A 24,974-nucleotide genomic window follows, 5' to 3' on the forward strand; every position below is an offset into this window, starting at 1 on the left:
AATCACACGCTGATTCCTTCAGTGTACGCGCGTGCGGCCCCGGACATCTAAGGGCATCACAGACCTGTTATTGCTCTGTCTCGTGCGGCTAAACGCCGCTTGTCCCTCTAAGAAGATCGACCGACACGTGTGATCAGTCGTCTATTTAATAGGCTAGAGTCTCGTTCGTTATCGGAATTAACCAGACAAATCGCTCCACCAACTAAGAACGGCCATGCACCACCACCCACTGAATCAAGAAAGAGCTCTTAATCTGTCAATCCTTCCAGTGTCCGGGCCGGGTGAGTTTCCCGTGTTGAGTCAAATTAAGCCGCAGGCTCCACTCCTGGTGGTGCCCTTCCGTCAATTCCTTTAAGTTTCAGCTTTGCAACCATACTTCCCCCGGAACCCAAACACTTTGGTTTCCCGGAAGCTGCCCGCCGAGTCGTTTGAGGAACTCAGGCGGATCGCTGGTTGGCATCGTTTATGGTTAGAACTAGGGCGGTATCTGATCGCCTTCGAACCTCTAACTTTCGTTCTTGATTAATGAAAACATTCTTGGCAAATGCTTTCGCAGTAGTTCGTCTTGCGACGGTCCAAGAATTTCACCTCTAGCGTCGCAATACGAATGCCCCGTCTGTCCCTCTTAATCATTACCTCGTGTTCCGAAAACCAACAAAATAGAACCGAGGTCCTATTCCATTATTCCATGCACCATTATTCAGGCGTTTCGCCTGCTTTGAGCACTCTAATTTTTCAAAGTAAACTTGCCGGCCACCCAAGACACTCAATCAAGGGCACCGAGGGAAAACCGGCAGGATGTTTAGGCCAGGAAGTAACCGCCAAAGCGGACCCCCTGTCTAGAACTGAGATCCAACTACGAGCTTTTTAACCGCAACAACTTTAATATACGCTATTGGAGCTGGAATTACCGCGGCTGCTGGCACCAGACTTGCCCTCCAATAGATCCTCGTTAAAGGATTTAGAGTGTACTCATTCCAATTACGGGGCCTCGATAGAGTCCCGTATCGTTATTTTTCGTCACTACCCCCCGTTCTGGGAGTGGGTAATTTGCGCGCCTGCTGCCTTCCTTGGATGTGGTAGCCGTTTCTCAGGCTCCCTCTCCGGAATCGAACCCTGATTCCCCGTTACCCGTTACGACCATGGTAGGCGCATAACCTACCATCGACAGTTGATAAGGCAGACACTTGAAAGATGCGTCGCCGGTGCTAGACCGTGCGATCAGCCAAAAGTTATCCAGAGTCACCATCATTTGCGGACCGAGGTCCGATTGGTCTTGGTCTAATAAATGCGCTCGTCCCGTGAGGTCGGAGCTTTGTTGCATGTATTAGCTCTAGAATTACCACAGTTATCCAAGTAGGAAAGTACGATCTAAGGAACAACGGCTGGATAATGAGCCATTCGCGGTTTCACCTTATTTCGGCATGTACTTAGACATGCATGGCTTAATCTTTGAGACAAGCATATGACTACTGGCAGGATCAACCAGGTATCTTTTCTCGTTCGGTGCAAGCCACCCGCTCCAACGGCGAGTAGAAACACCACTCTCGAATCGGCAGACGCGTGGCTAGATACACGCCTGCCGTTCTCTGTCTACTTCGTGTCACCAATCACGAGACAGACCTCTTACACACTCTAGAGTACGAGTTCTCCAAAACAACAGTTCCGATAAAACGAAACAAACTAGGGCGTATCAGGAAGAACCGACCTTCGGAGGACAGCTCAACCCACACTAAGCTATATCGAAAATGATGCATATTCCGATGTCTCGGCATGGTTACCCGAAACTCGTCGCATCAGCAGTGGGAACAGAACGTCTTTCGTAACAAAGACAATCGTTAATCGCTCGGATTAACTCGTACGCGTGCGGTCGAACGCACGTACTGCTTTATCCCCGCTCGGACCGAGAGGGAAAGGGAAACAGTCACCGTTATTGACGTGCCCCGTGAAAGGGAAGGGGCGCTCGGACCCTTGGTTTGACAAGCTGAAATTCAACGGCTCGTGCAGAGCACGCTGCGGGTCCAGCATCCCTTGTGTCTCTGACTGAGACCGGCTAATCGCTCGGATTAACTCGTAGGCGTGCGGTCGAACGCACGTACTGCTTTTATCCCCGCTCGGACCGAGAGGGATAGGGAAACAGTCACCGTTGTTCACGTGCCCCGTGAAAGGGAAGAGCCGCTCGGACCCTTGGTTTGACATGCTGAAATTCAACGGCTCGTGCAGAGCACCCTGCGGGTCCAGCATCCCGTGTGTCTCTGACTGAGACCGGCTAATCGCTCGGATTAACACGTAGGGTGCGGTCGAACGCACGTACTGCTTTTATCCCCACTCGGACAGAGAGGGAAAGGGAAACAGTCACCGTTGTTCACGTGCCCCGTGAAAGGGAAGAGCCGCTCGGACCCTTGGTTTGACATGCTGAAATTCAACGGCTCGTGCAGAGCACGCTGCGGGTCCAGCATCCCGTGTGTCTCTTAATGAGACTGGCTAATCGCTCGGATTAACTCGTAGCCGTGCGGTCGAACGCACGTACTGCTTTTACTGCTTTTATCCCCGCTCGGACCGAGAGGGAAAGGGAAACAGTCACCGTAAATAACATGCCCCGTGAAAGGGAAGGGCCGCTCGGACCCTTGGTTTGACAAGCTGAAATTCAACGACTCGTGCAGAGCACGCTGCGGGTCCAGCATCCCGTGTGTCTCTGACTGAGACCGGCTAATCGCTCGGATTAACTCGTAGGCGTGCGGTCGAACGCACGTACTGCTTTTATCCCCGCTCGGACCGAGAGGGATAGGGAAACAGTCACCGTTGTTCACGTGCCCCGTGAAAGGGAAGAGCCGCTCGGACCCTTGGTTTGACATGCTGAAATTCAACGGCTCGTGCAGAGCACGCTGCGGGTCCAGCATCCCGTGTGTCTCTGACTGAGACCGGCTAATCGCTCGGATTAACACGTAGGGGTGCGGTCGAACGCACGTACTGCTTTTATCCCCACTCGGACAGAGAGGGAAAGGGAAACAGTCACCGTTGTTCACGTGCCCCGTGAAAGGGAAGAGCCGCTCGGACCCTTGGTTTGACATGCTGAAATTCAACGGCTCGTGCAGAGCACGCTGCGGGTCCAGCATCCCGTGTGTCTCTGACTGAGACCGGCTAATCGCTCGGATTAACTCGTAGGCGTGCGGTCGAACGCACGTACTGCTTTTATCCCCGCTCGGACCGAGAGGGAAAGGGAAACAGTCACCGATATTGACGTGCCCCGTGAAAGGGAAGAGCCGCTCGGACCCATGGTTTGACATGCTGAAATTCAACGGCTCGTGCAGAGCACGCTGCGGGTCCAGCATCCCGTGTGTCTCTGACTGAGACCGGCTAATCGCTCGGATTAACTCGTAGGCGTGCGGTCGAACGCACGTACTGCTTTTATCCCCGCTCGGACCGAGAGGGAAAGGGAAACAGTCACCGTAAATAACATGCCCCGTGAAAGGGAAGGGCCGCTCGGACCCTTGGTTTGACAAGCTGAAATTCAACGACTCGTGCAGAGCACGCTGCGGGTCCAGCATCCCGTGTGTCTCTGACTGAGACCGGCTAATCGCTCGGATTAACTCGTAGGCGTGCGGTCGAACGCACGTACTGCTTTTATCCCCGCTCGGACCGAGAGGGAAAGGGAAACAGTCACCGTTGTTCACGTGCCCCGTGAAAGGGAAGAGCCGCTCGGACCCTTGGTTTGACATGCTGAAATTCAACGGCTCGTGCAGAGCACGCTGCGGGTCCAGCATCCCGTGTGTCTCTTAATGAGACTGGCTAATCGCTCGGATTAACTCGTAGCTGTGCGGTCGAACGCACGTACTGCTTTATCCCCGCTCGGACCGAGAGGGAAAGGGAAACAGTCACCGTAAATAACATGCCCCGTGAAAGGGAAGGGCCGCTCGGACCCTTGGTTTGACAAGCTGAAATTCAACGACTCGTGCAGAGCACGCTGCGGGTCCAGCATCCCGTGTGTCTCTGACTGAGACCGGCTAATCGCTCGGATTAACTCGTAGGCGTGCGGTCGAACGCACGTACTGCTTTTATCCCCGCTCGGACCGAGAGGGAAAGGGAAACAGTCACCGTAAATAACATGCCCCGTGAAAGGGAAGGGCCGCTCGGACCCTTGGTTTGACAAGCTGAAATTCAACGACTCGTGCAGAGCACGCTGCGGGTCCAGCATCCCGTGTGTCTCTGACTGAGACCGGCTAATCGCTCGGATTAACTCGTAGGGGTGCGGTCGAACGCACGTACTGCTTTTATCCCCGCTCGGACCGAGAGGGAAAGGGAAACAGTCACCGTTATTGACTTGCCCCGTGAAAGGGAAGAGCCGCTCGGACCCTTGGTTTGACATGCTGAAATTCAACGACTCGTGCAGAGCACGCTGCGGGTCCAGCATCCCGTGTGTCTCTGACTGAGACCGGCTAATCGCTCGGATTAACACGTAGGGGTGCGGTCGAACGCACGTACTGCTTTTATCCCCGCTCGGACCGAGAGGGAAAGGGAAACAGTCACCGTTATTGACTTCCCCCGAAAAGGGAAGAGCCGCTCGGACCCTTGGTTTGACATGCTGAAATTCAACGACTCGTGCAGAGCACGCTGCGGGTCCAGCATCCCGTGTGTCTCTGACTGAGACCGGCTAATCGCTCGGATTAACACGTAGGGTGCGGTCGAACGCACGTACTGCTTTTATCCCCGCTCGGACCGAGAGGGAAAGGGAAACAGTCACCGTTATTGACTTGCCCCGTGAATGGGAAGGGCCGCTCGGACCCTTGGTTTGACAAGCTGAAAATCAACGACTCGTGCAGAGCACGCTGCGGGTCCAGCATCCCGTGTGTCTCCAAATGAGACCGGCTAATCGCTCGGATTAACTCGTAGCCGTGCGGTCGAACGCACGTACTGCTTTTATCCCCGCTCGGACCGAGAGGGAAAGGGAAACAGTCACCGTAAATAACATGCCCCGTGAAAGGGAAGGGCCGCTCGGACCCTTGGATTGACAAGCTGAAATTCAACGACTCGTGCAGAGCACGCTGCGGGTCCAGCATCCCGTGTGTCTCTGACTGAGACCGGCTAATCGCTCGGATTAACTCGTAGGCGTGCGGTCGAACGCACGTACTGCTTTTATCCCCGCTCGGAACGAGAGGGAAAGGGAAACAGTCACCGTAAATAACATGCCCCGTGAAAGGGAAGGGCCGCTCGGACCCTTGGTTTGACAAGCTGAAATTCAACGACTCGTGCAGAGCACGCTGCGGGTCCAGCATCCCGTGTGTCTCTGACTGAGACCGGCTAATCGCTCGGATTAACTCGTAGGCGTGCGGTCGAACGCACGTACTGCTTTTATCCCCGCACGGACCGAGAGGGAACGGGAAACAGCTACCCATATATTTTACGACAGTAACCTCTTCCACCGAGGCACGTCAAAAACCACCGTTACAGGTGGTGCCGAATCCACCGAGACGGGTAGAACGACAAACTTACTAGGAAAACGCCGCACAGTGTTCTTAAAACCATCACTTCTCGCAACATTCTTTTTTTTCGCTCCAATATATTGTTTCAATCCACCATTACGTTCGTTCATTCAATATCTCTCGGCCTCTTACATTCTTTGTTCGGCCATTTCTTAACACTATCGGCAGTCGTTTTCGCTAGTACTCACCACCTGTGTGGAAACGGGCCGTGACCAGCCCACAGGTCCCGGGCACGCCGGGTTAAAAGGTGAGAGGAGGCTTAACACAATGTTACAATCCTGTCTCAGACAGACTATGCCCCTATATAGAGAAGGAAACTAAATTTAATGCCATCAGAACCCATTAGTACGGCATTTGAAAGTGCGGTAAAGGCAAGGGACCAAGCGGAATAGTTCCGCATCGCTACCCTGAGTTGCGTCAAATTGGTCCTCAGTTTTGAGTGAAAAGTGGTGAAAATGAACGCTGAAAACAACGTTTCTAACTATCAAACTGATTTTGCCATTTCCTCCCACTTTCCAAATTTCACCGAACTCTCCTCACATCCATGCCGTCTTTGGCATCACTCTATACGGGAGAAAATTTCTTAAAGTCGTACTCCCTTTCAGGTCCGTCTCAGACAGACTATGCCCCTATATAGAGAAGGAAACTACATTTAATGCCATCAGAACCCATTAGTACGGCATTTCAAAGTGCGGTAAAAGGCGAGAACCTATGCGGGCAAGTTCCGCATCGCAACCCTGAGTTGCGTCAAATTGGTCCTCAGTTTTGAGTGAAAAGTGGTGAAAATGAACGCTGAAAACAACGTTTCTAACTATCAAACTGATTTTGCCATTTCCTCCCACTTTCCAAATTTCACCGAACTCTCCTCACATCCATGCCGTCTTTGGCATCACTCTATACGGGAGAAAATTTCTTAAAGTCGTACTCCCTTTCAGGTCCGTCTCAGACAGACTATGCCCCCTATATAGAGAAGGAAACTACATTTAATGCCATCAGAACCCATTAGTACGGCATTTGAAAGTGCGGTAAACGGCGAGAGCCTATGCGGGCAAGTTCCGCATCGCAACCCTGAGTTGCGTCAAATTGGTCCTGAGTTTTGAGTGAAAAGTGGTGAAAATGAACGCTGAAAACAACGTTTCTAACTATCAAACTGATTTTGCCATTTCCTCCCACTTCCCAAATTTCACCGAACTCGCCTCACATCCATGCCGTCTTTGGCATCACACTATACGGGAGAAAATTTCTTAAAGCCGTCCTCCCTTTGAAGTCCGTCTCAGACAGACTATGCTCCCTATATATAGAAGGAAACTACATTTAATGCCATCAGAACCCATTAGTACGGCTTTTGAAAGTGCGGTAAAAGGCGAGAGCCTATGCGGGCAAGTTCCGCATCGCAACCCTGAGTTGCGTCAAATTGGTCCTCAGTTTTGAGTGAAAAGTGGTGAAAATGAACGCTGAAAACAACGTTTCTAACTATCAAACTGATTTTGCCATTTCCTCCCACTTTCCAAATTTCACCGAACTCTCCTCACATCCATGCCGTCTTTGGCATCACTCTATACGGGAGAAAATTTCTTAAAGTCGTACTCCCTTTCAGGTCCGTCTCAGACAGACTATGCCCCCTATATAGAGAAGGAAACTACATTTAATGCCATCAGAACCCATTAGTACGGCATTTGAAAGTGCGGTAAACGGCGAGAGCCTATGCGGGCAAGTTCCGCATCGCAACCCTGAGTTGCGTCAAATTGGTCCTCAGTTTTGAGTGAAAAGTGGTGAAAATGAACGCTGAAAACAACGTTTCTAACTATCAAACTGATTTTGCCATTTCCTCCCACTTTCCAAATTTCACCGAACTCGCCTCACATCCATGCCGTCTTTGGCATCACTCTATACGGGAGAAAATTTCTTAAAGCCGTCCTCCCTTTGAAGTCCGTCTCAGACAGACTATGCTCCCTATATATAGAAGGAAACTACATTTAATGCCATCAGAACCCATTAGTACGGCTTTTGAAAGTGCGGTAAAAGGCGAGAGCCTATGCGGGCAAGTTCCGCATCGCAACCCTGAGTTGCGTCAAATTGGTCCTCAGTTTTGAGCGAAAAGGTACACGTAACGTCCTAAAACTACCGGGTAGTGTCCGCATCGTCCTCCACAACCCCGCCAACGGACGCGTCGCGTGATCGATCGCGAATCTCTCCTAGAGGCAATGAGGCCATTGGGGTTAGTCGGCGGCAACGTTTGAACATGCCGATAACGCTTACGCTACGTCCATCGTCGATTCCAGTCAAGCCTCACCAGTCCCCTATATATAGAAGGAAACTACATTTAATGCCATCACTACTCAAAAGTACGGCTTTTCTATGTGCGGTAAAGGCGAGAGCTTATGCGGGAGAGTTCCGCGTGGCTACCCTAAGTGCCGTCGAACTCGTCGTAGCGTGTTCCACCGCCTATCTGTCCGAAGGGCAGAAAGAAACTGCGGGAACTCGGCGGGAGCCGGTAATCGAAATGCCGACGATAACCTCGATAGGCGGCGGGTGCAGGTAGTCGAATCGACAGTCCTGCCGCCAACAGACTGGTGTCATGCCGATAACGCTTACGCCACGTCCATCGTCGATTCCAGTCAAGCCTCACCAGTCCCCTATATATATAGAAGGAAACTACATTTAATGCCATCACTACTCAAAAGTACGGCTTTTCTATGTGCGGTAAAAGGCGAGAGCTTATGCGGGAGAGTTCCGCGTGGGTACCCGAAGTACCGTCGAACTCGTCGTAGCGTGTTCCAACGCCTATCTGTCCGAAGGGCAGAAAGAAACTGCGGGAACTCGGCGGGAGAAGGTAATCGAAATGCCGACGATAACCTCGGTAGGCGGCGGGTGCCGGTAGTCGAATCGCCAGTCCTGCCGCCAACAGCCTGCTGACATGCCGATAACGCTTACGCCACGTCCATCGTCGATTCCAGTCAATCCTCACCAGTCCCCTATATATATAGAAGGAAACTACATTTAATGCCATCACTACTCAAAAGTACGGCTTTTCTATGTGCGGTAAAAGGCGAGAGCTTATGCGGGAGAGTTCCGCGTGGGTACCCGAAGTACCGTCGAACTCGTCGTAGCGTGTTCCACAGCCAATCTGTCCGAAGGGCAGAAAGAAACTGCGGGAACTCGGCGGGAGCCGGTAATCGAAATGCCGACGATAACCTCGGTAGGCGGCGGGTGCCGGTAGTCGAATCGACAGTCCTGCCGCCAACAGCCTGCTGACATGCCGATAACGCTTACGCCACGTCCATCGTCGATTCCAGTCAAGCTCACCAGTCCCCTATATATAGAAGGAAACTACATTTAATGCCATCACTACTCAAAAGTACGGCTTTTCTATGTGCGGTAAAGGCGAGAGCTTATGCGGGAGAGTTCCGCGTGGCTACCCTAAGTGCCGTCGAACTCGTCGTAGCGTGTTCCACCGCCAATCTGTCCGAAGGGCAGAAAGAAACTGCGGGAACTCGGCGGGAGCCGGTAATCGAAATGCCGACGATAACCTCGGTAGGCGGCGGGTGCCGGTAGTCGAATCGACAGTCCTGCCGCCAACAGCCTGCTGACATGCCGATAACGCTTACGCTACGTCCATCGTCGATTCCAGTCAAGCTCACCAGTCCCCTATATATAGAAGGAAACTACATTTAATGCCATCACTACTCAAAAGTACGGCTTTTCTATGTGCGGTAAAGGCGAGAGCTTATGCGGGAGAGTTCCGCGTGGCTACCCTAAGTGCCGTCGAACTCGTCGTAGCGTGTTCCACGGCCAATCTGTCCGAAGGGCAGAAAGAAACTGCGGGAACTCGGCGGGAGCCGGTAATCGAAATGCCGACGATAACCTCGGTAGGCGGCGGGTGCCGGTAGTCGAATCGACAGTCCTGCCGCCAACAGCCTGCTGACATGCCGATAACGCTTACGCTACGTCCATCGTCGATTCCAGTCAAGCTCACCAGTCCCCTATATATATAGAAGGAAACTACATTTAATGCCATCACTACTCAAAAGTACGGCTTTTCTATGTGCGGTAAAGGCGAGAGCTTATGCGGGAGAGTTCCGCGTGGGTACCCGAAGTACCGTCGAACTCGTCGTAGCGTGTTCCACGGCCAATCTGTCCGAAGGGCAGAAAGAAACTGCGGGAACTCGGCGGGAGCCGGTAATCGAAATGCCGACGATAACCTCGGTAGGCGGCGGGTGCCGGTAGTCGAATCGACAGTCCTGCCGCCAACAGCCTGCTGACATGCCGATAACGCTTACGCTACGTCCATCGTCGATTCCAGTCAAGCTCACCAGTCCCTATATATATAGAAGGAAACTACATTTAATGCCATCACTACTCAAAAGTACGGCTTTTCTATGTGCGGTAAAGGCGAGAGCTTATGCGGGAGAGTTCCGCGTGGGTACCCGAAGTACCGTCGAACTCGTCGTAGCGTGTTCCACAGCCAATCTGTCCGAAGGGCAGAAAGAAACTGCGGGAACTCGGCGGGAGCCGGTAATCGAAATGCCGACGATAACCTCGGTAGGCGGCGGGTGCCGGTAGTCGAATCGACAGTCCTGCCGCCAACAGACTGGTGTCATGCCGATAACGCTTACGCCACGTCCATCGTCGATTCCAGTCAAGCCTCACCAGTCCCCTATATATAGAAGGAAACTACATTTAATGCCATCACTACTCAAAAGTACGGCTTTTCTATGTGCGGTAAAGGCGAGAGCTTATGCGGGAGAGTTCCGCGTGGCTACCCTAAGTGCCGTCGAACTCGTCGTAGCGTGTTCCACGGCCAATCTGTCCGAAGGGCAGAAAGAAACTGCGGGAACTCGGCGGGAGCCGGTAATCGAAATGCCGACGATAACCTCGGTAGGCGGCGGGTGCCGGTAGTCGAATCGACAGTCCTGCCGCCAACAGCCTGCTGACATGCCGATAACGCTTACGCCACGTCCATCGTCGATTCCAGTCAAGCTCACCAGTCCCCTATATATAGAAGGAAACTACATTTAATGCCATCACTACTCAAAAGTACGGCTTTTCTATGTGCGGTAAAGGCGAGAGCTTATGCGGGAGAGTTCCGCGTGGGTACCCGAAGTACCGTCGAACTCGTCGTAGCGTGTTCCACCGCCAATCTGTCCGAAGGGCAGAAAGAAACTGCGGGAACTCGGCGGGAGCCGGTAATCGAAATGCCGACGATAACCTCGGTAGGCGGCGGGTGCCGGTAGTCGAATCGACAGTCCTGCCGCCAACAGCCTGCTGACATGCCGATAACGCTTACGCCACGTCCATCGTCGATTCCAGTCAAGCCTCACCAGTCCCCTATATATAGAAGGAAACTACATTTAATGCCATCACTACTCAAAAGTACGGCTTTTCTATGTGCGGTAAAGGCGAGAGCTTATGCGGGAGAGTTCCGCGTGGCTACCCTAAGTGCCGTCGAACTCGTCGTAGCGTGTTCCACCGCCTATCTGTCCGAAGGGCAGAAAGAAACTGCGGGAACTCGGCGGGAGCCGGTAATCGAAATGCCGACGATAACCTCGGTAGGCGGCGGGTGCCGGTAGTCGAATCGACAGTCCTGCCGCCAACAGACTGGTGTCATGCCGATAACGCTTACGCCACGTCCATCGTCGATTCCAGTCAAGCCTCACCAGTCCCCTATATATAGAAGGAAACTACATTTAATGCCATCACTACTCAAAAGTACGGCTTTTCTATGTGCGGTAAAGGCGAGAGCTTATGCGGGAGAGTTCCGCGTGGGTACCCGAAGTACCGTCGAACTCGTCGTAGCGTGTTCCACGGCCAATCTGTCCGAAGGGCAGAAAGAAACTGCGGGAACTCGGCGGGAGCCGGTAATCGAAATGCCGACGATAACCTCGGTAGGCGGCGGGTGCCGGTAGTCGAATCGACAGTCCTGCCGCCAACAGCCTGCTGACATGCCGATAACGCTTACGCTACGTCCATCGTCGATTCCAGTCAAGCTCACCAGTCCCCTATATATAGAAGGAAACTACATTTAATGCCATCACTACTCAAAAGTACGGCTTTTCTATGTGCGGTAAAGGCGAGAGCTTATGCGGGAGAGTTCCGCGTGGGTACCCGAAGTACCGTCGAACTCGTCGTAGCGTGTTCCACGGCCAATCTGTCCGAAGGGCAGAAAGAAACTGCGGGAACTCGGCGGGAGCCGGTAATCGAAATGCCGACGATAACCTCGGTAGGCGGCGGGTGCCGGTAGTCGAATCGACAGTCCTGCCGCCAACAGCCTGCTGACATGCCGATAACGCTTACGCTACGTCCATCGTCGATTCCAGTCAAGCTCACCAGTCCCCTATATATAGAAGGAAACTACATTTAATGCCATCACTACTCAAAAGTACGGCTTTTCTATGTGCGGTAAAGGCGAGAGCTTATGCGGGAGAGTTCCGCGTGGGTACCCGAAGTACCGTCGAACTCGTCGTAGCGTGTTCCACGGCCAATCTGTCCGAAGGGCAGAAAGAAACTGCGGGAACTCGGCGGGAGCCGGTAATCGAAATGCCGACGATAACCTCGGTAGGCGGCGGGTGCCGGTAGTCGAATCGACAGTCCTGCCGCCAACAGCCTGCTGACATGCCGATAACGCTTACGCCACGTCCATCGTCGATTCCAGTCAAGCTCACCAGTCCCCTATATATAGAAGGAAACTACATTTAATGCCATCACTACTCAAAAGTACGGCTTTTCTATGTGCGGTAAAGGCGAGAGCTTATGCGGGAGAGTTCCGCGTGGGTACCCGAAGTACCGTCGAACTCGTCGTAGCGTGTTCCACCGCCAATCTGTCCGAAGGGCAGAAAGAAACTGCGGGAACTCGGCGGGAGCCGGTAATCGAAATGCCGACGATAACCTCGGTAGGCGGCGGGTGCCGGTAGTCGAATCGACAGTCCTGCCGCCAACAGCCTGCTGACATGCCGATAACGCTTACGCCACGTCCATCGTCGATTCCAGTCAAGCCTCACCAGTCCCCTATATATAGAAGGAAACTACATTTAATGCCATCACTACTCAAAAGTACGGCTTTTCTATGTGCGGTAAAGGCGAGAGCTTATGCGGGAGAGTTCCGCGTGGCTACCCTAAGTGCCGTCGAACTCGTCGTAGCGTGTTCCACCGCCTATCTGTCCGAAGGGCAGAAAGAAACTGCGGGAACTCGGCGGGAGCCGGTAATCGAAATGCCGACGATAACCTCGGTAGGCGGCGGGTGCCGGTAGTCGAATCGACAGTCCTGCCGCCAACAGACTGGTGTCATGCCGATAACGCTTACGCCACGTCCATCGTCGATTCCAGTCAAGCCTCACCAGTCCCCTATATATAGAAGGAAACTACATTTAATGCCATCACTACTCAAAAGTACGGCTTTTCTATGTGCGGTAAAGGCGAGAGCTTATGCGGGAGAGTTCCGCGTGGGTACCCGAAGTGCCGTCGAACTCGTCGTAGCGTGTTCCACCGCCTATCTGTCCGAAGGGCAGAAAGAAACTGCGGGAACTCGGCGGGAGCCGGTAATCGAAATGCCGACGATAACCTCGGTAGGCGGGGTGCCGGTAGTCGAATCGACAGTCCTGCCGCCAACAGCCTGCTGACATGCCGATAACGCTTACGCCACGTCCATCGTCGATTCCAGTCAAGCCTCACCAGTCCCCTATATATAGAAGGAAACTACATTTAATGCCATCACTACTCAAAAGTACGGCTTTTCTATGTGCGGTAAAGGCGAGAGCTTATGCGGGAGAGTTCCGCGTGGGTACCCGAAGTACCGTCGAACTCGTCGTAGCGTGTTCCACCGCCTATCTGTCCGAAGGGCAGAAAGAAACTGCGGGAACTCGGCGGGAGCCGGTAATCGAAATGCCGACGATAACCTCGGTAGGCGGCGGGTGCCGGTAGTCGAATCGACAGTCCTGCCGCCAACAGCCTGCTGACATGCCGATAACGCTTACGCCACGTCCATCGTCGATTCCAGTCAAGCCTCACCAGTCCCCTATATATAGAAGGAAACTACATTTAATGCCATCACTACTCAAAAGTACGGCTTTTCTATGTGTAAAGGCGAGAGCTTATGCGGGAGAGTTCCGCGTGGGTACCCGAAGTACCGTCGAACTCGTCGTAGCGTGTTCCACGGCCAATCTGTCCGAAGGGCAGAAAGAAACTGCGGGAACTCGGCGGGAGCCGGTAATCGAAATGCCGACGATAACCTCGGTAGGCGGCGGGTGCCGGTAGTCGAATCGACAGTCCTGCCGCCAACAGCCTGCTGACATGCCGATAACGCTTACGCCACGTCCATCGTCGATTCCAGTCAAGCTCACCAGTCCCCTATATATAGAAGGAAACTACATTTAATGCCATCACTACTCAAAAGTACGGCTTTTCTATGTGCGGTAAAGGCGAGAGCTTATGCGGGAGAGTTCCGCGTGGGTACCCGAAGTACCGTCGAACTCGTCGTAGCGTGTTCCACGGCCAATCTGTCCGAAGGGCAGAAAGAAACTGCGGGAACTCGGCGGGAGCCGGTAATCGAAATGCCGACGATAACCTCGGTAGGCGGCGGGTGCCGGTAGTCGAATCGACAGTCCTGCCGCCAACAGCCTGCTGACATGCCGATAACGCTTACGCCACGTCCATCGTCGATTCCAGTCAAGCTCACCAGTCCCCTATATATAGAAGGAAACTACATTTAATGCCATCACTACTCAAAAGTACGGCTTTTCTATGTGCGGTAAAGGCGAGAGCTTATGCGGGAGAGTTCCGCGTGGGTACCCGAAGTACCGTCGAACTCGTCGTAGCGTGTTCCACCGCCAATCTGTCCGAAGGGCAGAAAGAAACTGCGGGAACTCGGCGGGAGCCGGTAATCGAAATGCCGACGATAACCTCGGTAGGCGGCGGGTGCCGGTAGTCGAATCGACAGTCCTGCCGCCAACAGCCTGCTGACATGCCGATAACGCTTACGCCACGTCCATCGTCGATTCCAGTCAAGCCTCACCAGTCCCCTATATATAGAAGGAAACTACATTTAATGCCATCACTACTCAAAAGTACGGCTTTTCTATGTGCGGTAAAGGCGAGAGCTTATGCGGGAGAGTTCCGCGTGGCTACCCTAAGTGCCGTCGAACTCGTCGTAGCGTGTTCCACCGCCTATCTGTCCGAAGGGCAGAAAGAAACTGCGGGAACTCGGCGGGAGCCGGTAATCGAAATGCCGACGATAACCTCGGTAGGCGGCGGGTGCCGGTAGTCGAATCGACAGTCCTGCCGCCAACAGACTGGTGTCATGCCGATAACGCTTACGCCACGTCCATCGTCGATTCCAGTCAAGCCTCACCAGTCCCCTATATATAGAAGGAAACTACATTTAATGCCATCACTACTCAAAAGTACGGCTTTTCTATGTGCGGTAAAGGCGAGAGCTTATGCGGGAGAGTTCCGCGTGGCTACCCTAAGTACCGTCGAACTCGTCGTAGCGTGTTCCACCGCCTATCTGTCCGAAGGGCAGAAAGAAACTGCGGGAACTCGGCGGGAGCCGGTAATCGAAATGCCGACGATAACCTCGGTAGGCGGCGGGTGCCGGTAGTCGAATCGACAGTCCTGCCGCCAACAGCCTGCTGACATGCCGATAACGCTTACGCCACGTCCATCGTCGATTCCAGTCAAGCCTCACCAGTCCCCTATATATAGAAGGAAACTACATTTAATGCCATCACTACTCAAAAGTACGGCTTTTCTATGTGCGGTAAAGGCGAGAGCTTATGCGGGAGAGTTCCGCGTGGGTACCCGAAGTACCGTCGAACTCGTCGTAGCGTGTTCCACCGCCTATCTGTCCGAAGGGCAGAAAGAAACTGCGGGAACTCGGCGGGAGCCGGTAATCGAAATGCCGACGATAACCTCGGTAGGCGGCGGGTGCCGGTAGTCGAATCGACAGTCCTGCCGCCAACAGCCTGCTGACATGCCGATAACGCTTACGCCACGTCCATCGTCGATTCCAGTCAAGCCTCACCAGTCCCCTATATATAGAAGGAAACTACATTTAATGCCATCACTACTCAAAAGTACGGCTTTTCTATGTGCGGTAAAGGCGAGAGCTTATGCGGGAGAGTTCCGCGTGGGTACCCGAAGTACCGTCGAACTCGTCGTAGCGTGTTCCACGCCTATCTGTCCGAAGGGCAGAAAGAAACTGCGGGAACTCGGCGGGAGCCGGTAATCGAAATGCCGACGATAACCTCGGTAGGCGGCGGGTGCCGGTAGTCGAATCGACAGTCCTGCCGCCAACAGCCTGCTGACATGCCGATAACGCTTACGCCACGTCCATCGTCGATTCCAGTCAAGCCTCACCAGTCCCCTATATATATAGAAGGAAACTACATTTAATGCCATCACTACTCAAAAGTACGGCTTTTCTATGTGCGGTAAAGGCGAGAGCTTATGCGGGAGAGTTCCGCGTGGGTACCCGAAGTACCGTCGAACTCGTCGTAGCGTGTTCCACCGCCAATCTGTCCGAAGGGCAGAAAGAAACTGCGGGAACTCGGCGGGAGCCGGTAATCGAAATGCCGACGATAACCTCGGTAGGCGGCGGGTGCCGGTAGTCGAATCGACAGTCCTGCCGCCAACAGCCTGCTGACATGCCGATAACGCTTACGCCACGTCCATCGTCGATTCCAGTCAAGCTCACCAGTCCCCTATATATAGAAGGAAACTACATTTAATGCCATCACTACTCAAAAGTACGGCTTTTCTATGTGCGGTAAAAGGCGAGAGCTTATGCGGGAGAGTTCCGCGTGGTACCCGAAGTACCGTCGAACTCGTCGTAGCGTGTTCCACCGCCAATCTGTCCGAAGGGCAGAAAGAAACTGCGGGAACTCGGCGGGAGCCGGTAATCGAAATGCCGACGATAACCTCGGTAGGCGGCGGGTGCCGGTAGTCGAATCGACAGTCCTGCCGCCAACAGCCTGCTGTCATGCCGATAACGCTTACGCCACGTCCATCGTCGATTCCAGTCAAGCTCACCAGTCCCCTATATATAGAAGGAAACTACATTTAATGCCATCACTACTCAAAAGTACGGCTTTTCTATGTGCGGTAAAAGGCGAGAGCTTATGCGGGAGAGTTCCGCGTGGCTACCCTAAGTGCCGTCGAACTCGTCGTAGCGTGTTCCACCGCCTATCTGTCCGAAGGGCAGAAAGAAACTGCGGGAACTCGGCGGGAGCCGGTAATCGAAATGCCGACGATAACCTCGGTAGGCGGCGGGTGCCGGTAGTCGAATCGACAGTCCTGCCGCCAACAGCCTGGTGTCATGCCGATAACGCTTACGCCACGTCCATCGTCGATTCCAGTCAAGCCTCACCAGTCCCCTATATATAGAAGGAAACTACATTTAATGCCATCACTACTCAAAAGTACGGCTTTTCTATGTGCGGTAAAGGCGAGAGCTTATGCGGGAGAGTTCCGCGTGGCTACCCTAAGTGCCGTCGAACTCGTCGTAGCGTGTTCCACCGCCTATCTGTCCGAAGGGCAGAAAGAAACTGCGGGAACTCGGCGGGAGCCGGTAATCGAAATGCCGACGATAACCTCGGTAGGCGGCGGGTGCCGGTAGTCGAATCGACAGTCCTGCCGCCAACAGCCTGCTGACATGCCGATAACGCTTACGCCACGTCCATCGTCGATTCCAGTCAAGCCTCACCAGTCCCCTATATATAGAAGGAAACTACATTTAATGCCATCACTACTCAAAAGTACGGCTTTTCTATGTGCGGTAAAGGCGAGAGCTTATGCGGGAGAGTTCCGCGTGGGTACCCGAAGTACCGTCGAACTCGTCGTAGCGTGTTCCAACGCCTATCTGTCCGAAGGGCAGAAAGAAACTGCGGGAACTCGGCGGGAGAAGGTAATCGAAATGCCGACGATAACCTCGGTAGGCGGCGGGTGCCGGTAGTCGAATCGCCAGTCCTGCCGCCAACAGCCTGCTGACATGCCGATAACGCTTACGCCACGTCCATCGTCGATTCCAGTCAATCCTCACCAGTCCCCTATATATAGAAGGAAACTACATTTAATGCCATCACTACTCAAAAGTACGGCTTTTCTATGTGCGGTAAAGGCGAGAGCTTATGCGGGAGAGTTCCGCGTGGGTACCCGAAGTACCGTCGAACTCGTCGTAGCGTGTTCCACCGCCAATCTGTCCGAAGGGCAGAAAGAAACTGCGGGAACTCGGCGGGAGAAGGTAATCGAAATGCCGACGATAACCTCGGTAGGCGGCGGGTGCCGGTAGTCGAATCGACAGTCCTGCCGCCAACAGCCTGCTGACATGCCGATAACGCTTACGCCACGTCCATCGTCGATTCCAGTCAAGCCTCACCAGTCCCCTATATATAGAAGGAAACTACATTTAATGCCATCACTACTCAAAAGTACGGCTTTTCTATGTGCGGTAAAGGCGAGAGCTTATGCGGGAGAGTTCCGCGTGGGTACCCGAAGTACCGTCGAACTCGTCGTAGCGTGTTCCACGCCTATCTGTCCGAAGGGCAGAAAGAAACTGCGGGAACTCGGCGGGAGAAGGTAATCGAAATGCCGACGATAACCTCGGTAGGCGGCGGGTGCCGGTAGTCGAATCGCCAGTCCTGCCGCCAACAGCCTGCTGACATGCCGATAACGCTTACGCCACGTCCATCGTCGATTCCAGTCAAGCCTCACCAGTCCCCTATATATATAGAAGGAAACTACATTTAATGCCATCACTACTCAAAAGTACGGCTTTTCTATGTGCGGTAAAAGGCGAGAGCTTATGCGGGAGAGTTCCGCGTGGCTACCCTAAGTACCGTCGAACTCGTCGTAGCGCGTTCCACCGGCTATCTTTCCGAAGGGCAGAAAGAAACTGCGGGCACTCGGCGGGAGCATGTGATCGAAATGCCGACAAAATCCTCGGTAGGCGGCGGGTCCCGGTAGTCGAATCGCCAGTCCTGCCGCCAACAGCCTGCTGACATGCCGATAACGCTTACGCGACGTCCATCGTCGATTCCAGTCAAGCTCACCAGTCCCCTATATATATAGAAGGAAACTACATTTAATGCCATCACTACTCAAAAGTACGGCTTTTCTATATGCGGTAAAAGGCGAGAGCTTATGCGGGAGAGTTCCGCGTGGCTACCCTAAGTACCGTCGAACTCGTGGTAGCGTGTTCCACCGCCTATCTGACCGAGGGCAAAAGAAACTGGGGAACTCGGCGGGAGCAGGTAATCGAAATGCCGACGATAACCTCGGTAGGCGGCGGGTGCCGGTAGTCGAATCGACAGTCCTGCCGCCAACAGCCTGCTGACATGCCGATAACGCTTACGCTACGTCCATCGTCGATTCCAGTCAAGCTCACCAGTCCCTATATATATAGAAGGAAACTACATTTAATGCCATCACTACTCAAAAGTACGGCTTTTCTATGTGCGGTAAAGGCGAAAGCTTATGCGGGAGAGTTCCGCGTGGCTACCCTCTGTTCGGTGACATGCCGATAACGCTTACGCTACGTCCATCGTCGATGACAGTCAAGCCTCACCAGTCCCCTATATATATAGAAGGAAACTACATTTAATGCCATCACTACTCAATAGTACGGCCTTTCTATGTGCGGTAAAGGCGAGAGCTTATGCGGGAGAGTTCCGCGTGGCTACCCTAAGTACCGTCGAACTCGTCGTAGCGTGTTCCACCGGGTATCTGTCCGAAGGGCACAAAGAAACTGCGGGCACTCGGCGGGAGCAGGTGATCGAAATACCGGCGATATCCTCTAGGGACGACGAATCGAAGGAACCGCCGCCAACCTTTTGGGCACTTTTCGCAACGGCTGAGCCTAGACGTACGTCCCGTTGGAGAAAGCTGCTGTTTGACCACGCACGCGCGAAACAGCCCGAGAAAATGGATTCCCCCGTCGGTAGGCGGCGGGCGCGGGTGTTTAAATTTCCCAATCGCTGGTACATGCTCTGAGACTCTGTTCGACTTGTACCGAGGCCAATGCGTGTACTCGGCGGGAGCAGGTGATCGAAATGCCGTCCACATCCTCTAGGGACGACGAATCGAAGGACCCGCCGCCAACCTTTCGGGCACTTTTTGCAACGGCTGCGTCTAGACGTCCGACCCGTTGGAGCAAGCTGCTGTTCGACCACGCACGCGCGATAGAGGCCGAGAAAATGGGTTCCCCCGTCGGTAGGCGGCGGGTGCGGGTGTTTAAATTTCCCGCTCGCTGGCACATGCTCTGAGACTCTGTTCGACTTGTACCGAGGCCAATGCGTGTACTCGGCGGGAGCAGGTGTTCGAAATGCCGACCGTATCCTCTAGGGACGACGAATCGAAGGTCCCGCCGCCAACCTTTCGGGCACTTTTCGCAACGGCTGCGTCTAGACGTCCGACCCGTTGGAGCAAGCGGCTGTTAGACCACGCACGCGCGAAACAGACCGAGAAAATCGGTTCCCCCGTCGGTAGGCGGCGGGCGCGGGTGTTTAAATTTCCCAATCGCTGGCACATGCTCTGAGACTCTGTTCGACTTGTACCGAGGCCAATGCGTGTACTCGGCGGGAGCAGGTGTTCGAAATGCCGACCGTATCCTCTAGGGACGACGAATCGAAGGTCCCGCCGCCAACCTTTCGGGCACTTTTCGCAACGGCTGCGTCTAGACGTCCGACCCGTTGGAGCAAGCGGCTGTTAGACCACGCACGCGCGAAACATACCGAGAAAATCGGTTCCCCCGTCGGTAGGCGGCGGGCGCGGGTGTTTAAATTTCCCAATCCCTGGCACATGCTCTGAGACTCTGTTCGACTTGTACCGAGGCCAATGCGTGTACTCGGCGGGAGCAGGTGTTCGAAATGCCGACCGTATCCTCTAGGGACAACGAATCGAAGGACCCGCCGCCAACCTTTCGGGCACTTTTCGCAACGGCTGCGTCTAGACGTCCGACCCGTTGGAGCAAGCTGCTGTTGGACCACGCACGCGCGAAACAGACCGAGAAAATCGGTTCCCCCGTCGGTAGGCGGCGGGCGCGGGTGTTTAAATTTCCCAATCGCTGTCACATGCTCTGAGACTCTGTTCGACTTGTACCGAGGCCAATGCGTGTACTCGGCGGGAGCAGGTGTTCGAAATGCCGACCGTATCCTCTAGGGACGACGAATCGAAGGACCCGCCGCCAACCTTTCGGGCACTTTTCGCAACGGCTGCGTCTAGACGTCCGACCCGTTGGAGCAAGCTGCTGTTGGACCACGCACGCGCGAAACAGACCGAGAAAATCGGTTCCCCCGTCGGTAGGCGGCGGGCGCGGGTGTTTAAATTTCCCAATCGCTGGCACATGCTCTGAGACTCTGTTCGACTTGTACCGAGGCCAATGCGTGTACTCGGCGGGAGCAGGTGTTCGAAATGCCGACCGTATCCTCTAGGGACGACGAATCGAAGGACCCGCCGCCAACCTTTCGGGCACTTTTCGCAACGGCTGCGTCTAGACGTCCGACCCGTTGGAGCAAGCTGCTGTTGGACCACGCACGCGCGAAACAGACCGAGAAAATCGGTTCCCCCGTCGGTAGGCGGCGGGCGCGGGTGTTTAAATTTCCCAATCGCTGTCACATGCTCTGAGACTCTGTTCGACTTGTACCGAGGCCAATGCGTGTACTCGGCGGGAGCAGGTGTTCGAAATGCCGACCGTATCCTCTAGGGACGACGAATCGAAGGACCCGCCGCCAACCTTTCGGGCACTTTTCGCAACGGCTGCGTCTAGACGTCCGACCCGTTGGAGCAAGCTGCTGTTGGACCACGCACGCGCGAAACAGACCGAGAAAATCGGTTCCCCCGTCGGTAGGCGGCGGGCGCGGGTGTTTAAATTTCCCAATCGCTGGCACATGCTCTGAGACTCTGTTCGACTTGTACCGAGGCCAATGCGTGTACTCGGCGGGAGCAGGTGATCGAAATGCCGTCCACATCCTCTAGGGACGACGAATCGAAGGACCCGCCGCCAACCTTTCGGGCACTTTTGCAACGGCTGCGTCTAGACGTCCGACCCGTTGGAGCAAGCTGCTGTTCGACCACGCACGCGCGAAAGAGGCCGAGAAAATGGGTTCCCCCGTCGGTAGGCGGCGGGGCGGGGGCTCGCTGGGCTCTGAGTGTTCGACTTGTACCGAGGCCAATGCGTGTACTCGGCGGGAGCAGGTGTTCGAAATTTCCCGTCCGACCCGTTGGAGCAAGCGGCTGTTAGAACACGCACGCGCGAAACAGACCGAGAAAATCGGTTCCCCGTCGGTAGGCGGCGGGCGGGTGTTTAAATTTCCCAATCGCTGGCACATGCTCTGAGACTCTGTTCGACTTGTACCGAGGCCAATGCGTGTACTCGGCGGGAGCAGGTGTTCGAAATGCCGACCGTATCCTCTAGGGACGAAGAATCGAAGGTCCCGCCGCCAACCTTTCGGGCACTTTTCGCAACGGCTGCGTCTAGACGTCCGACCCGTTGGAGCAAGCTGCTGTTGGACCACGCACGCGCGAAACAGATCGAGAAAATCGGTTCCCCCGTCGGTAGGCGGCGGGCGCGGGTGTTTAAATTTCCCAATCGCTGGCACATGCTCTGAGACTCTGTTCGACTTGTACCGAGGCCAATGCGTGTACTCGGCGGGAGCAGGTGTTCGAAATGCCGACCGTATCCTCTAGGGACGACGAATCGAAGGTCCCGCCGCCAACCTTTCGTGCACTTTTCGCAACGGCTGCGCCTAGACGTACGACCCGTGTCATGGGTTTCATTTATAAAGCAAAACTGTGAAGAAACAGGACACGAACATTAAAATATAAGTATCGTTTGTATGGATAACACTGATCTGGAATTAGCACTTAAAGAAACCATCCACATTAAACAACTTTAATCTACACCGAATATCATGTAGTCTTCATTCAAATAGCACATTTTAAAATATTTACAGCATGTTTTATTGTCAGTAATTTACTTTCCGTGTATTTTAGTTTCACATTATCGTAATTTCAGCAATATATTTTATTTAGTTAGTTAGAAATTACGTCTTTCTATTTTGCTCTGTATACTGAAGATGGAATATGTAAAATATTGAAAACTTTACCTCTGTCCCCTTCTATTGTATCAAAGTATTTCTTCATCTTCAATACAATTATACAATTAATCGTCAAACATCATTTTCGTTCGATACAATGATTGCTAATATATTGATATGACCATATGTAAACGAACTGTTGTCTGTATGCTGTGACTCTGAAAATTAAAGTTAAAAAGGAAAATCTTGAAATGTGCTTCCTTTCAGAATGCAAACTTCGATACATCATTCCAAAGTTTCTCCATTTTAGTGAGCAAAACTTTGAAAAATTCATTATCTTATCATATTTGTCTGAAGAGAGTATCGGTTTGTTTGAATTTGGCTCTATACTGCACGAGGGCTATCTGCTATAGCCGTCGATAATTTAGCAGTGAAAGAAAAGAGGATAGGTACCAAGTGATCACCACTCACCAACCACTGTTTCACAGAGGAACTGTGGGATTGCTTGTAACAATGAACCGCCCAGTCACGTATCATAAAGGGTGAGCATGTTTCGTAGAACAAAAGTTGGGTCAAGAATTTCGAACAAAACATCAACAGAACATAATTTTACTGGAAAAGTTCAAAGTGTACTGTACTAACCATAGAATCGTGGAAACCAGAGTTGATTACACCGACGTACTAAACAAGTGGAACGAAGACAAATTGTTCAGTGTGAACATGTCCAAAATTTCAGGCTAAGTTGACTGACTTACAGCATTCAATTCTAGTTTCATCCTTGTGACCACATTGTTAACTAATATAATTATAACATAAATACTCAGTCTAAATTAGTCCTACCTAAAATTGTTATTTTAACTAAACTGACTAGTTGACCAAAATATTGCTTATTCTTGTAAACTCTACTGCATTATCATTGCCCTTTAATTGTGTGTCACCCAACATTAGAAAATGTTCCAGACATATAAATATAAATGTGGTAAACATTTTAGCATTGATTATACAACACCAGGTGATCCATCAGAGTCTATTAAGTTGTTCTTAGCAATGATGATACGACACCAGGTGATCCATCACAGTATAATAAGTTGCTCTTAGTAATGATACGACACCGCGTGGGTAAGGAGCCCCCAACGTTGCTAGTGCGAGAGGGTGTCGGTCTGCTTACCGACAATCGTGCTCGTTATCTCCGTGTCAAGAGATCGCCGCCAACGTTTTGCACAGAGACTAAAATCGACAAAGTCCGACACCGTTTGGGTACGGAGCCCCCCAACGCTGGTAGTGCGAGAGAGTGTCGGTCTGCCTGCCGACATTCGTGCTCGTTATGTCGGCGTCGAGAGATCGCCCGGGTACGGGGAGCCCGCCAACGTAATGCACAGAGACTAAAATCGACAATGTCCGACACCGTTTGGGTACGGAGCCCCCCAACGCTGGTAGTGCGAGAGAGTGTCGGTCCGCCTGCCGACATTCGTGCTCGTTATGTCGGCGTCGAGATCGCCCGGGTACGGGGAGCCCGCCAACGTAATGCACAGAGACTAAAATCGACAATGTCCGACACCGTTTGGGTACGGAGCCCCCCAACGCTGGTAGTGCGAGAGAGTGTCGGTCCGCCTGCCGACATTCGTGCTCGTTATGTCGGCGTCGAGAGATCGCCCGGGTACGGGGAGCCCGCCAACGTAATGCACAGAGACTAAAATCGACAATGTCCGACACCGTTTGGGTACGGAGCCCCCAACGCTGGTAGTGCGAGAGAGTGTCGGTCCGCCTGCCGACATTCGTGCTCGTTATGTCGGCGTCGAGAGATCGCCTGGGTACGGGGAGCCCGCCAACGTAATGCACAGAGACTAAAATCGACAATGTCCGACACCGTTTGGGTACGGAGCCCCCAACGCTGGTAGTGCGAGAGAGTGTCGGTCCGCCTGCCGACATTCGTGCTCGTTATGTCGGCGTCGAGAGATCGCCTGGGTACGGGGAGCCCGCCAACGTAATGCACAGAGACTAAAATCGACAATGTCCGACACCGTTTGGGTACGGAGCCCCCAACGCTGGTAGTGCGAGAGAGTGTCGGTCCGCCTGCCGACATTCGTGCTCGTTATGTCGGCGTCGAGAGATCGCCTGGGTACGGGGAGCCCGCCAACGTAATGCACAGAGACTAAAATCGACAATGTCCGACACCGTTTGGGTACGGAGCCCCCAACGCTGGTAGTGCGAGAGAGTGTCGGTCCGCCTGCCGACATTCGTGCTCGTTATGTCGGCGTCGAGAGATCGCCTGGGTACGGGGAGCCCGCCAACGTAATGCACAGAGACTAAAATCGACAATGTCCGACACCGTTTGGGTACGGAGCCCCCAACGCTGGTAGTGCGAGAGAGTGTCGGTCCGCCTGCCGACATTCGTGCTCGTTATGTCGGCGTCGAGAGATCGCCTGGGTACGGGAAGCCCGCCAACGTAATGCACAGAGACTAAAATCGA

At 53.4% G+C, this 24,974-nt stretch overlaps 1 non-coding gene across 1 annotated transcript in view; it reads right to left on the reverse strand.

Moving 5' to 3' along the window:
• The window catches only part of LOC143243509 (small subunit ribosomal RNA), a 1,803-nt gene extending 311 nt beyond the window's left edge, over positions 1-1,492 (reverse strand). Inside the window, exon 1 of the ribosomal RNA XR_013024633.1 lies at positions 1-1,492. This exon is cut by the window's left edge and continues 311 nt beyond it. This is a non-coding gene — a ribosomal RNA (small subunit ribosomal RNA).
• Between the last annotated feature and the right edge of the window lie 23,482 nt (positions 1,493-24,974).

The sequence above is a fragment of the Tachypleus tridentatus genome, unplaced genomic scaffold (genome assembly GCF_004210375.1).
Source record: "Tachypleus tridentatus isolate NWPU-2018 unplaced genomic scaffold, ASM421037v1 Hic_cluster_2, whole genome shotgun sequence".
NCBI classification, from domain to species: domain Eukaryota; kingdom Metazoa; phylum Arthropoda; class Merostomata; order Xiphosura; family Limulidae; genus Tachypleus; species Tachypleus tridentatus.